General features: G+C 47.1%; 1 protein-coding gene across 1 annotated transcript in view; it reads right to left on the bottom strand.

Moving 5' to 3' along the window:
- The window catches only part of LOC119397072 (uncharacterized), a 237,680-nt gene extending 226,334 nt beyond the window's left edge, over positions 1 to 11,346 (bottom strand). Inside the window, exon 1 of the mRNA XM_037664510.2 lies at positions 11,171 to 11,346. The gene's annotated coding sequence lies outside the window, so the exon portion shown is untranslated. The remainder of the gene's footprint in view (positions 1 to 11,170) is intronic.
- Positions 11,347 to 12,857: the final 1,511 nt, after the last annotated feature.

Here is a 12,857-nt window from a genome sequence, read left to right as displayed (position 1 = left end):
CCCAAGGTAGTCGAAATTTCCGGAGCCCTCCACTGCAGAGTCTCTCATAATCATATCGTGCTTTGGCGACGTAAAAGCCCCAAATTAATTGATTAATGATTGAGAGAAGTAACCGCAAAAAACACACGAGACAGAGACAACGCGAAGGCTATTGTCCGTCTTAGTGTTAGAACACCTGAGCGTGCTTCGTGCCAGCTCATCATTGGCTCGAAGACTACTCCACCGGTATCGCTGTCGACATCCGCCGAGGCGCTTCGCAAGCCGAAGGGGAAGAGGCCCGCATACTCGGCACGTGGCGTGGAGGCATGCAGCGCACTGTGTGTCATTTTCCGGTAGGCGTCAAATGTCCCACAGAGCTCCAATTTATTTATGACGGGAAAGGTTAGGTATAAAGGTAGCTTTTGTTTTATTTATTTCTTCGTGCTAATCACGCCTAGACCAAAACGTGCCTTTCGAGCACTACCGTTTCGCGACAAGGAGTAAATTTTCTCATCTGATTTCTTCTCCTGCTTTTTTTTTTTCACATTATGAGCAGACCTTTCTTTCCGATCATTAAAAAATAAACTGCTTCTTACTACTGGTGCCAAGCCTGTAGGGAGCCTTCCTTCTTTCTTTCTTTTATCTTTCTCTCTCTCTTTATTTTCTTTTGTCCCAACGCATCAATCCTCCATAAAAAAAACGAAGCATCTACATGAGGAAACAAATCTTGTTTCCGTTACCTATGTGACTTCAGAAGTAGCCATTGCCGGCGAAATACGCACTACCAATTTGCCCTGGCGGAGTAACATTTTTTGTTTGTGCGTGCATATTTGAGAATGCAGGGGAGGCTCAGTTCCCTTTCGCCAGCCCCATTTTTGCATTGCTGCACGCAGCTGCAGCCGCGATTGTTCTTCACTTGTTACGGCAGAGCTGTTATGCTCGAGGTTTGTCGTGTGTCGTACGTAGAAAATTATCATCATCATCATGAACCGGCAGTCGCTCTCTTCCTCGTGCTCTTCTTCTGCTTCGCCCCAGAACACGTGCGCCGATTTGTCCTGCATGGGATGCGATACCTCTGATGGGCGACAGAACGAGCACAGAGAGAGAAAAATAAAAGAGAAAGAGAAACTTTTGGCCAGAAAGATTTCTTGCCGAGATTCGATCTCTGGCCCCCAACCTTTGTACAGGACCGCATGCATTACATTCGCTAGTTAGAGCACGATACACTTGATTGTAACAAGATAACGAGTTGGGCTAGTCAGTAGACGTTCATTTTAAAAATCCAAGTGGGCAGAACAGCGCTTACACTCACAACTGAGTTCTTTATTAGTCAAGAGAAACATACAAAGCAAATCCATGAAAATTCGCACATGCGCAGCAGAGCAGGAAGTAACAACGCCCGCATTCGTGTCAGGATTACCATAATTTCTATGCTTATTACGTTGCGTATATTATATTAGTTATCATAATCACTAAGTGTCTAGAAGCGCTTACTCCTAATCATGCAGCACAAGCGTGTCTTGACTAACTCAGTCATGTCGCCTTTTCCTGATAGGGTATGATTCCACTACCTCGTGAGTCACTTGACCCTTATGCCGAAAAATAATTTCAGTTTCATAAAACACGGGATAGATGCCACAGTTTTTAGAATGAGCAGCGAGATAAGTATTACTTGATGTTTTTATAGATGCATGTTATTCTCTAAGCCTATCATTTACGCATCTTCCAGACTGCCAATTTGCAGATTGACCTATGTTCAGGATTGGCGAATGTAAAAGAAAAGTTATGGTAATCATGAAACGAATGCGGTTGTTGCTTTCTGCTCTGTTACGCATGTGCGAATTAGCAGAATTCAGTCGTGAATGTAAGCGCTGTCTGTCCTGTGCACTTCCACTGTTCGCGTCTTCGGTGCGCTTCGAACTAATTTTTAAAACATGAATGTCTACCAACTAGCCCCACTCACCGTCTTGTTGCAATACATTTCTGGTACCCAGGTCTCTTTGCAGCATAACGCTTTGTCTGATCCGGCCTCCTTTGCTTCGCTAATCGTCGTTTAGGCGTGCAGAGCAAGGGTTGCTTGATGGCATATTCGTCATGGAACCTGCCCGCCAGGTCTTCAAGGACTCTTTGGATCGATGCAGGCTACGGTGGGGCATACTAGAAGGGTGTGCCGCATCATCAGATCTGAGCTATAGCGGCAGGTCCGTCGCTTCAAAGACCATCTCGTAATAGCGTGCAGTCAACCAAAAGGACAGGATTGGCACCGATCCTACAGGGAATTTTGCAAGACCGGCGACGCGACAGCGGAAAGACTCTGGCGTGTGGTGATGCCTCATCTACCGTCAAGAAAGAAGACGCCGAGAAAAGGAGGATAACGATTAATAATAATCGATAATAATTGTCGGGGTTTTACGTCTCAAAATGACGATATGATTATGAGGGACGCCGTAGTGGCGACCTCCAGAAACTTCGACCCCCTGGGGTTCATGAAAGTGCACCTAACTCTAAGTACATGGGCATCTGGCATTTCGCCTCCATCGAAATACGGCCGGGATTCGAACCCGCGACCTTCGGGTCAGCAGTGGAGCACCATAACCACTAGACTAACATAGCGGCTATAGAGGAAGGAAAGGTTCTCAACTTGAGCAAGATTCAAGTGCCCCAGGCCTACACGGCTGCTAGATCTTGGGCCAAAACACTGCATCAAACCAGCGCTCAACCGCGCCGAGAAGCAGGCAACTGCGAGATCTGTATCCAGGCATGTGCCCCATAGAGTTTCCTAAAATTAACTAGAGGGGACTCTGGCGCTGCGATCGTTCAGGTATACCATGGGAATGATGGGTAGTACACAAATTTGCCTAGTCTTCGTGCTTGAGGCTTCAAACGTACTTGTGGCTTTGTTTATTGCTATGTTTGGTTTTCTTTCGGATAAAAGAATGGATCGTTGTGAACTTCGTGACCAGATTTGAATCGCTGAGCCTAAAGAAGTTAAAGTGGCGAAGTGAAACTGCTGACTTTTGCTGAACTTCGTTTTGCGACAAAGCGGACGCAGGCGACGCGGAGCCAAACGGAGCCGAAAGTACGAAGTTTAGACAAATTTGTGTACTACCCATCATTCCCATGCTGTTTGAAGCGTCATTCGTTGCAGCTCCCATAGACACTAGCGCCAGAGTTCCCTCTAGTAAGTATTGTAGGAAACTCTATGATGTGCCCGACGACGACAAAGCAAGGTGCGCTGCGGAATGCATGGACGTTATTGGTGCAACTAGAAATGTTAGTAGGAATCGACACAAACTGAAACCCTTTTGTGAATTTACGACTATGGATGAATAGCGTTCGGGTGTGGCCGATAATGAAGGCTTTTTGTAATTTTAGATGAAGGGGCGTTTTGGGGACAGATGCAGCAGCATTACAAAATAATCTAGCCTCAGAAGAAAGCAAGAGTGTCATGAAAAACAGCACTGTTATGAATTTGCAGGAATTGGCATCTGAAGTGAAGAAGGCAGAAAAAAAAACTGGAATTAGAGGTGTTGCTTACGATCAACCACACATGCCTGGTTTTCCGTTTAAAGTTATTATATCGGAGATGGACGCCTAACAAAGTGTAGTGTCCAGTTATTTGCTGAAAAACTTGGAAGCCGACACTCTGAGTGATGCTTTTCGCCTCCAGAATTCGATGCAGTTGGCAAAATTCTTTTCCGAATGTAATACTTGTCAAAGCTACGCCTTCGGCATTGACTCAGGATTTGTTTTATTCTATCCCTCACGACAAACTGATGACGACTGTACAGGAATGCCTAACGATTCAAAATGACGAAATGAAATTCTTCGAAGAACCTTGTTTCGACATAGCAGCATTCCGGGAGTTACTGTCTTTCTATTTACGGTCTACTTTTGTATCTTGGGAAAAGAAGTTATTCATCCAGCCATCGGGGGCTTGTATACGGTCGTCTGTCGCGCCTATACTCTGGGAAATATATTTGAGCAAATTTGACGGAGAAGTAAGTTTAACGGCACCTTTTCCGTATTGCTAAGCATATATTGAGGTACTTGGATGACTTCCTCATATTCACACATAACGCGGAAGCCTCTCGAGAAGTGTTTAATGTTTTAAAGGTGTTCAAGAAGAATTGTGTTTAAGGTGAACAGCGTTGTCCGTGAGCGAAAAATCGAAATAGGTGAAAACAAATAAATAATAAGAATCTCCGGTTCGAGTGGGAATCCAACATAGGCCTTCTACGGGCAAGTAGGTGTTCTGAACTAGAGCTGTGCACGGGCCGTATTTCCGAGCCCGAGCCCGGCCCGGGCCCGCTGACTTTGTCGAAGGCCCGCCCGAGCCCGACGGCAAAGGGCTGCGAGCCCGCCCGGTCCGGCCCGACGTACGAAAACACAATCCCGGGCCCGGCCCGGCCCGGCCCTGCCCGGCTTTTTGAAGGTTCGCTGCGAAAACAAAACATCGTTTTCCGGTAATTTGGCATTTTATTGAGCATATCGAATATGACCAAACGACACACGACGAACAGTCTCTAATAGTGACTGTTCGCGGTACTTTTGCTATACAAGTAGAGGGCCACATGCCAGCAACAATGGAGTTCGCTCGCCAAAGCTGTCACGTGTATGGGGTATGCCAATGCAAGCGTAAGCTTGCACGAAAGCGATCTACGTCGGGTCGCTCGTCGCTGTCGCGTGCATTTTCACTCATATGGGATTTGGCCTCTAACGCGGAACAGTCGCGTGGCGCCGTCACTAGCTCAGGCGGTGCTACTTCTCTATTTGTCGCAGTGCAACAGAGGCAGTGCTTTACCTGCTCCCCTTTTGTTTAAAGTGGCGAATGGAAAGGAAAAGCGGTAAAGGGCGGCCGCGGAAGAGGCGCTGTATGCGTGCTGGAAAACCATTCCCGCTCATTCTCTATATTTCGGGCTTGAGTCGGGCTTTGCGTCGAGCCCGAGCCCGGCCCGATAAAGCTCCAAGCAGCCCGAGCCCGGCCCGGGCCCGAGGTGAAAGTACGTCGGCCCGCCCGAGCCCGGCCCGCGGGCCGGGTCGGGCTCGGGCTTTCGGGCTACCCGGAGCCCGTGCACACCTCTATTCTGAACCACAGAGCTTAAAGCCGTTTCGGAAAACAACCTTATACGAATGTCACGTAGTGCGAGGAGCCTCCTCAACGCATATAATATTGCGTGGCAGAAGCGTAGGATCACACCAGGCGTCAAAAGATGTGAATGCTTTGACGCCTAGTGTGATCCCCCATCCCTCCGAATCTCTGCGGGCCGCCCGGGCGCATCCATACCAGCCTCGGTACCAACGCTGCAGACCCTCGAGCGGCCACCGCACGGTGGCCACATGAACAGCTCTCGACTCGGCTAGCGTCCCGGTAGGCTGGGTGTGCCGGCTTCCCTGGGAACTGCAGCCCCGACCGGACATCGCCGGTCCCCCACTTGCAATTCCGGAGCCTCCTCACATCTGACCGCCACCCATCTGAGCCCCAGGTCAGCTACACAGCAGAGGAAGCACGCGTCCTGTGCCCTCTCTGCGGGCTCCCGGAAGTTCACCGCCGACACCACCAAAACGGCACACTCCACAGAGCCCTCCTCGCCAGCCGACCTCTCAAGAATCCACTTATGACACTGTCGAGGCTTCTCCGCGCCATGTGACTTCACCTGCTGCGTGAGCCCTTTCCTGTCGGCAATATGCCACCGCCGACGGGCGAGGTAGACTCCTAGACCTCGATGGGGAGTAAATCTCACCTCCTCCTTAGCGCCCATCGCAAGGGGAGGGGGCAGTAGTAGGCGCTGGTAGCACACACAGAAAGAAAAGACGAGGACCTTTGGTCCCGCGCTCGCCTCCCCCCCCCCCGCTTCTGCCGCTGGGGCTCAGTTCAGCCGTGGGTTCCAGCAAGCAAAGATGCTTCTGCTGATTTTGGAAAAGCGCAAAATACAAAAAACACAGTGCTGTTCCAAAATGATCCCGAACCAACTAGCCCAACTCTCCCTTTTGCTGATGTTTCTCTCGTTCGCTGCCTCCGTGTCCTCTGTGAGGGCTCCGGCCGGATCCGAACTCTTTTGGATCCGATCTCGCGTAACTCCACAAAACGCTCATGTAAGAGAATACGGCCGCTCCAGGGGGAGATGCTCTTTCCGCGCAGTCTCTTCGCGTCGGGAGCACAGCACGTAGAAGGGTATACGAGCCACGAGCTGATGGCTGCCGAGATAGCGCGTGCGCCAGCGATCGCAACCGCGCCCTTAAATCAAACTTCAAGGTTTCTGCTCGAGCGACACCGCCCCCCCCCCCCTTCCCCGCGCGTCTTTTTATGCTCGTTCAAGACCGGCGGAAAGTTTCCTCTCTGCTTCGACGGCAGGCCTCCCGAGCCGGGTGATGGTAGCGCACGCGCCCTCCGAGCGACGGAGATGGGCCAGCTCGTTTGATCTCCGCTTCAGCCGCGTTGGTCGCCCCCGCTCGCGCGCTTTTGCCGCAGTAGAACACACGATGAACGGGGTAATGTTATCAATTCGGACTTTATACGGGACATGACGGCAAAAACCGTCGAGAGTGTCCATATAACTGCTATCGCGATAAAAGAAAGAAAGTGGGTGGTGGTGGTGGTGGTGGGGTATTTTCATAGAAAGCGTAGAAGGGGAAGGAGGTGTCCCCCTGAATTATGGTTGTCAAAAGTGAGTAGCACCTGACAATGCCAGTTTCACGGTGACAAAGACGGTTAGAAATTTCTAGAAGAAAGGCCTAATTCTCACTGGTTTTCATCGTGTATCTACCACATCGGATGGATTCAGGAGCCTCCTTTGAAACGTTTATACCTGTTGGCTGGAGTGTACTAAACTTGTGAATAACAATTTATAATAACTTCGTGCATATACATATGCACCTCTCTGGGCAGAATAAAAAAAGACATTCATGTTCGGTATTTCGTTATTTCTCTTATAACGTTTCCCAACATTTCCCACTTTGTTGGCACTCTTTCGGTGATTCTCATTGGGTGACCCTCTGTTCAAGCCCTGACATGTCAACCAGCGCACTTGATTCCCATGGATAGCCACGTTTCTCGACCGACGTCACGTGAGATGTCGTTTAGTCACCTATACTCTGCAGCCGTTACAACACACTGGGATTGGTTTCTTCGCAGTAGTTGCTCAACTACTGCGGTCTTCTGTAAGAGGCACCCCAAGCCGCACTGCACTGGCTCCCTCGCCAAGCGGTCCTCGCAAATCTGTCGCCAATGGGCCCATCAATGAGCTGTGCAGAATCGTATTAAAAGGTGGTTCCTCTGTATATGCGTGCGCTCGTCTTTTCTGTGCGGAATAGCAAACTGCCAAGAAATTAGGTTCTGGTGCACCTACGATAGTTTACGACAGAATAGCAGACAGTGATGTCATTTATGACCGTGGCATAATATGCAGAATAGAGAACGTTGTAAACGAGACTCAGTAAATATTAAGGAAATGTTTGGGAACCAAGCGCGATAGTTGTGAGTGTTACATCGTTTTCATGGGCAAACCTCGAAGACAATGTAGTCTAACCCATGCGGTGCAGCACTGTTTGTGATACCGGTCGTGAAAGCTAGCGTTCTCCAATTCTTCGCTTGTGACGGATGTGCTGTGCTCGAACAGGCGGTCGATGCATCAAACTAACCTGTGGCGCTCCTGTCGCTTCCGCGTATGACAGCGCCATTCAAGTATTACGCCAAATTCCAGTTCACACTCAACACATTTTTAAATAGCAACTGGAATTTGTTCATAATGAATTATTTGAAGCGCAATTCCAGTGGTCGAATATGCGATTTTAATATTTTACGTACCAAGATTTCATTGGCATCACGTGAGTCCTGGAAATGACGTTAGTGAACCGCACGCGAACGAATCACAAAGAAATATGAGAAACTTTTGGCGGGGAATCTCACCGACAAATTCTTGGTTCGCCAAGATGGGTGCGCTCCACCAACAAAAAGCACCCAAGGCGGCGCAGACGTGTCTTATCTTTATTCTTAACGCCTCCTGCGTCTTACTCCGCTCTGGATGCGCAGTGCGATCAAGTCCTTTAGCTTTGGTGACGTTTTGCTTTCGCGTTATCCCGTGACGCCTCGTCGCCTGCGTAGTGCGGTTTCCATATGCACCAGGAGTATTTTACACGCCACCAACCGCTTCGCTTGTGATAGCAGTAAGTAAGAACATAGAAAGCGAGTGTCGCGCAAGTGAACGGTCCAGTGAGATCCTTGGCGGATAGCGAACCGCGAACCCTGGCATTCCTAAAGCTGAGCGCGTCAGCCGAACTCACCACGGACCTTCGACGAAGCAAATAATTGCACTGCAACGAAGTCAGTGCTACCACAAGGTTTCCACCATGGTCGACAACGTGGGTACATCCACGTGGGCATAACAATAGAAATACCAATAGACATAGCGCAAACTTGTGCTGTCGTAATTTCTCGATGTACAATCGAAATGCTTTTGCGAAGACGGGCTTTGTGCGTTTCCAATGCAAGAGGGATAAACCATAGCTTGTTTTCACATCTGCGTTACCTTGATGAGGCACTCACAGTCTATACCCTAAATGTTTGTTTGCTTTAAATCGCATCACATTAAATGCTCATTTCTGCGTCGGCCATTAGATATCAACCTAAATAAGATCAACACTGCACGGAAAACGAGGACGGAACACTCGCGACGTTTTTCTTTCCGTCCTCGTTTTCGCTGTTGTATGTCAGGAGCACCAGCTCGCCTAAATCACATCATTATTACGCCACTTATTCGCAGGGACCGGTGCTTCGCGAAAATTATTTAAACGGATAACATTATTGCAGTCTATTTACTGCCGGTGCCTTCTGGCGCGTTGCTGGTAGGTTAAGCAGGCGGAGTACAAAGCGTTGTTTCGGAACTAATGTGACTAAGATTTTGTAACGGTACAGCACAATTATACTTCGCAATGAGCGTTTGTTATATAGCTTATACAAAAATGCTTCTAAACGTATTGACGCCATTTCTACAAGACGAGTCCAGGTCTGGGAAAGTGTCATTTTTATATGAGCCGAAACTGGCTAGAACAAATGCGTCCGAAATGTACGTTATTATGTACTCGGTGATGTTAAACTTGTAAAATAGGTAGCCTGTAGAATACATTTAACAGTGAAAATAAGAGTGAGATATTTAACCGTGATGTTAAATGTCCAAAATAGGTCGTCTGTAGAGTAAGTTCGACATTCTGGGAAAATTTTATGCGAAAAAGAAAATTTTCTTCCCAAAAGGCACTTTCTATACCTTTAGCGGTAGCGCGGTAAAAATTAATGTAAAAAATATTACGTCTAATACTGCTATTGCTAAGACGATGGCCAATGCGATATGTTTGAGCAATCATATCGCGCATTTTCGCGTGCTGCTATGCAGTAAGGCATATTCAGATATTTTCTGATAAAATGGAAGGACAAAGCACTTGGAAAATATCCATCCAGCATAACGATTATATTTTCTACCACTGAGGGAATTACGGTTAATATTCATCGTTTGATGCTCAAAACCAAACACTCTTCTTTTGTCCGGATGCTGTTGCCTGACCTCCGGCCTCGACAGTCAAATATAATACGAAGGCAGCGTAGCGCAGCCCCAGATAATCAGAGACTAACATCCATGCATGCGTCTCTCTAGCTTTCCTGCCTGTGTGTTTCTCTATGCACGAGCTAATAGCCGTTCGACGGGTATTGTGTCAATATTATTGCCTCCTCACATCTAGATTATACCAAAGTTATTACAAAAAAAACACACAGAACATTCACAAACTATATTGTACAAAAACTATGATATAGTCCTCTTCACGCCTTGACCTGCAACTGGCTGCTGTTTTCTCATTTCTTATTCTTTCTAATGTTGTTCAAATTTCTTACCACTTCACATTTTTTTTTGCTTGTAACACACTGTAGGTGAGCAGACTGATGTTATATAACTCATTATTCAACTTGATATCTTCCGTTTAGAATAGGTCTACCCAGTTTTCTTTTTTTTTAAGGGTAGACGTACGTGTTTGTGTTTACGTTTGTCTAATATGCGGCTTTCGTCGTTTGTATTTTGTACACCGGTTCGCAGATTGCCAGAACTTCAATAACGCTCCTTAACGGCCTGTTTGGTTTTAGGGCAGGAACCGAAATATGGGAAATCTTCATTTTCTCTCCTTTGTTTCCAACAAAGCAATAAAAAAAATCGTCTGTATACTGCTTTAGATTCTTCACTACCTTAGCAGCTTACGAGATCCTTCGAGTATCGGGAAGAAGGCAAGCGTAGTACCCACCTAGTCGCTAGTGCGTAATGGCACTCACGTAATTGTTATCACCACAAATAACCTGAGAGTGTGGCCAGTGTTCAGGTGTGACCAGGGACGCGGCCAGTTCTTCTGGCTTCGCCAATGCCAGTGACCCTACCAGCATTCTCAACCATCGGATTAACAAATAAACTTAATAAATAACGCCGCGACCAGACTCTTTTTTTGTTTATTCATGAGTGTAGTTAAGAATATCGTAAGACGACTGCTTTTATATGCCTAATTCTGCACCAACTGATGTCTTTAACTGATCCTGGCAGCAAACAAATTGAGAGCTCACGAAATATTTGTACCAATCGATGCCACAAAATAAAGCAAATGAAATATAACTTAAAATATCGCATCACTGATGTTGTACTACAAGGAATGCACGAGCTCGGTATAATATACATAGTGAAACATCCACAGGGTATACAACTGCTTCAGGCAGACCCTGAATTTTAGAACTGTTTAGCCCACCAGATGCAATAGAGTTCACCGACGTCATAGACAAGTTGCACTTTCTACAGTACATGGCCTTTAATGAAAGTATATTAACTTTAGAAAACGAATTTCAGGAGACGTACAAGTTGTAAAAGCCTGCAGTGAATATCGTGTATGCATTTCTTTTGACCGTGCTGCGATGGTCCGCTTTCTTACAAAAACACTATTTCAACGAAAGGCCTACATTTTCATATTCTTCTAAAGTTCTCCAGTAATGGGGCGAGTGATCTGGCAAAATAATGCCGCTTTACCGAAGCGTATAAAGTTAGCCCGTGAGATTTAAATGGTCGCAGTTCTAGCAACCTTATTTTCCTGTGTCTTTCCGCATCTGCCGCTATTCGCATTCACAGTCTCATAAAAGGAAATCAGACAGCGACTGACCAGGTACACTCACCTGCAAACTTTTTCCTCCTCGTTAGCACAAAACGGCCCAAGCGGGACCTCCGGTAAAGACGGTCTCGGTTGAGGACAAGCGCGAGCACACGCCGCCGAGTCCCGCCAAAAAAAGTCTTTCGATCAAGGCCCGGCAGCAAATTTTTCGCACCCGTGTGGCCGCCGCCGCAGTCCAGAGTCCCACTCACCGGGGCTGCCCCCTTTCTAATAAAGCTCGCTTTTTATTGGCTGCATCGGAAGAACCACTTTGCGCATGCGCCCAGGTCGCGCAAACCTTCTCTCCCGGCGTCCCTCCCACCTCGTTCCTCCTTTCTCCCGCACTTTAAGGCAACTCCCTCAACTCATCCCTTGGTTTCCTTCTCATGCAAGAGCTGGAAAAGCACCAGCGGGCTCATGCAGTTCGCATCGCGTGCCAATAACCATGCTCCTTGGTTTCCGGGGAAGAGCAATGCGAAAATTTAGCCTCCCTTTGACGAGCATGGTTTCGCCGATGGCACAAAAGTCATTTAAGCTGGAAAGCATAAAAGATTATATTGGGTAGAGAGCTCGGCGGAGAAGACGCGCTGCTTTTCTTTTTCCCGTTTCTGGGGGCGTAACGTGAGTTACGCACAACAGCCCTGCGATATGCGCTGGCGGTGGGATGTCACAAAGGGCATAAAGATGAGTGGAAAAGAGATCGCTGCCGCGGTACTCTGAGAAGAAAAAAAAGAAAATAGTTCCATGTCCGTAGCAGAATCTTCTGATATTCACTAAGAAGAAATAGAGTACATGTTGCTCTTTTTGTTTAACCAGTGCTGACTTGACAAAGATCCACGTTAACTCATTTGGAGAGTCGTGACTACACTCCCAAGCTGGTATAATGATCTATCAAAGAGAGCTAACGCGTATTTTTAAAGGGAGTCAAATACCAGAACTCTGCGAAAAGTGTAACAGGTACTACATATTTTCTTAAAGTGTATCGCGAAGAGCCTTTAAAGCAAACGTGAGCCTACTTCAGTGATTTGTGGGGCTTAACTCATTTACAGCGACAGCCTCTTACAAAGGATGAAGAACATCTCCGTGCGAGTTTTTTTGTGTGTGTGTGTGCATGCCACCATTTGTCAGCGTTCAAAGTAAATGTTGCCATTCTTCTTTGTTGCACTTTTACGCTACCGACAGCTACGCACCTGACACAGACCTGACTACAGAGATGCGACTGAACTGCGAGATGTCAGTGAACGTTAAAGAACACCAGATGGTCAAAGTTTCCGGGGCCCTCCACTACGGCATCCCCCATCATCAAACTGTGATTTTTGGACGTAATCACGGGGATATTTTTTTTTATTTAACATGCCCTACAGACTCTCGTTAGAGCATAGGTTAAGAGGGCATACAGAGAAAAGAATGAAAAATGAGAACGTATACAGTTGAACTATACAAGTTGAATGCAACATAACAGCGACACTAATAGCAGTAATAAAACATTGATTATAAGCAAAATACAGTCACCAGTTAAACGTACATCAAGGTAAATGTCTATGAAATGATTCTAGGTGTAGTGTGAGAGTAGTTGCTCTCGGAACGCGTTGTTGTTAGTGAATGTAACTATCACGTCGGGAAGATCATTCTACAGTGAGATTGCTTGTGGCAAAGCAGGTAGGTTGAATGCGCGTGTTTTGCCAAAAATACGCATAAAGCTGAGCTGATTT

The sequence above is a fragment of the Rhipicephalus sanguineus genome, chromosome 6, assembly GCF_013339695.2.
Source record: "Rhipicephalus sanguineus isolate Rsan-2018 chromosome 6, BIME_Rsan_1.4, whole genome shotgun sequence".
NCBI lineage: Eukaryota > Metazoa > Arthropoda > Arachnida > Ixodida > Ixodidae > Rhipicephalus > Rhipicephalus sanguineus.
Note: the sequence above shows the minus strand (reverse complement) of the source record. Positions and strands in the feature narration are given on the sequence as shown.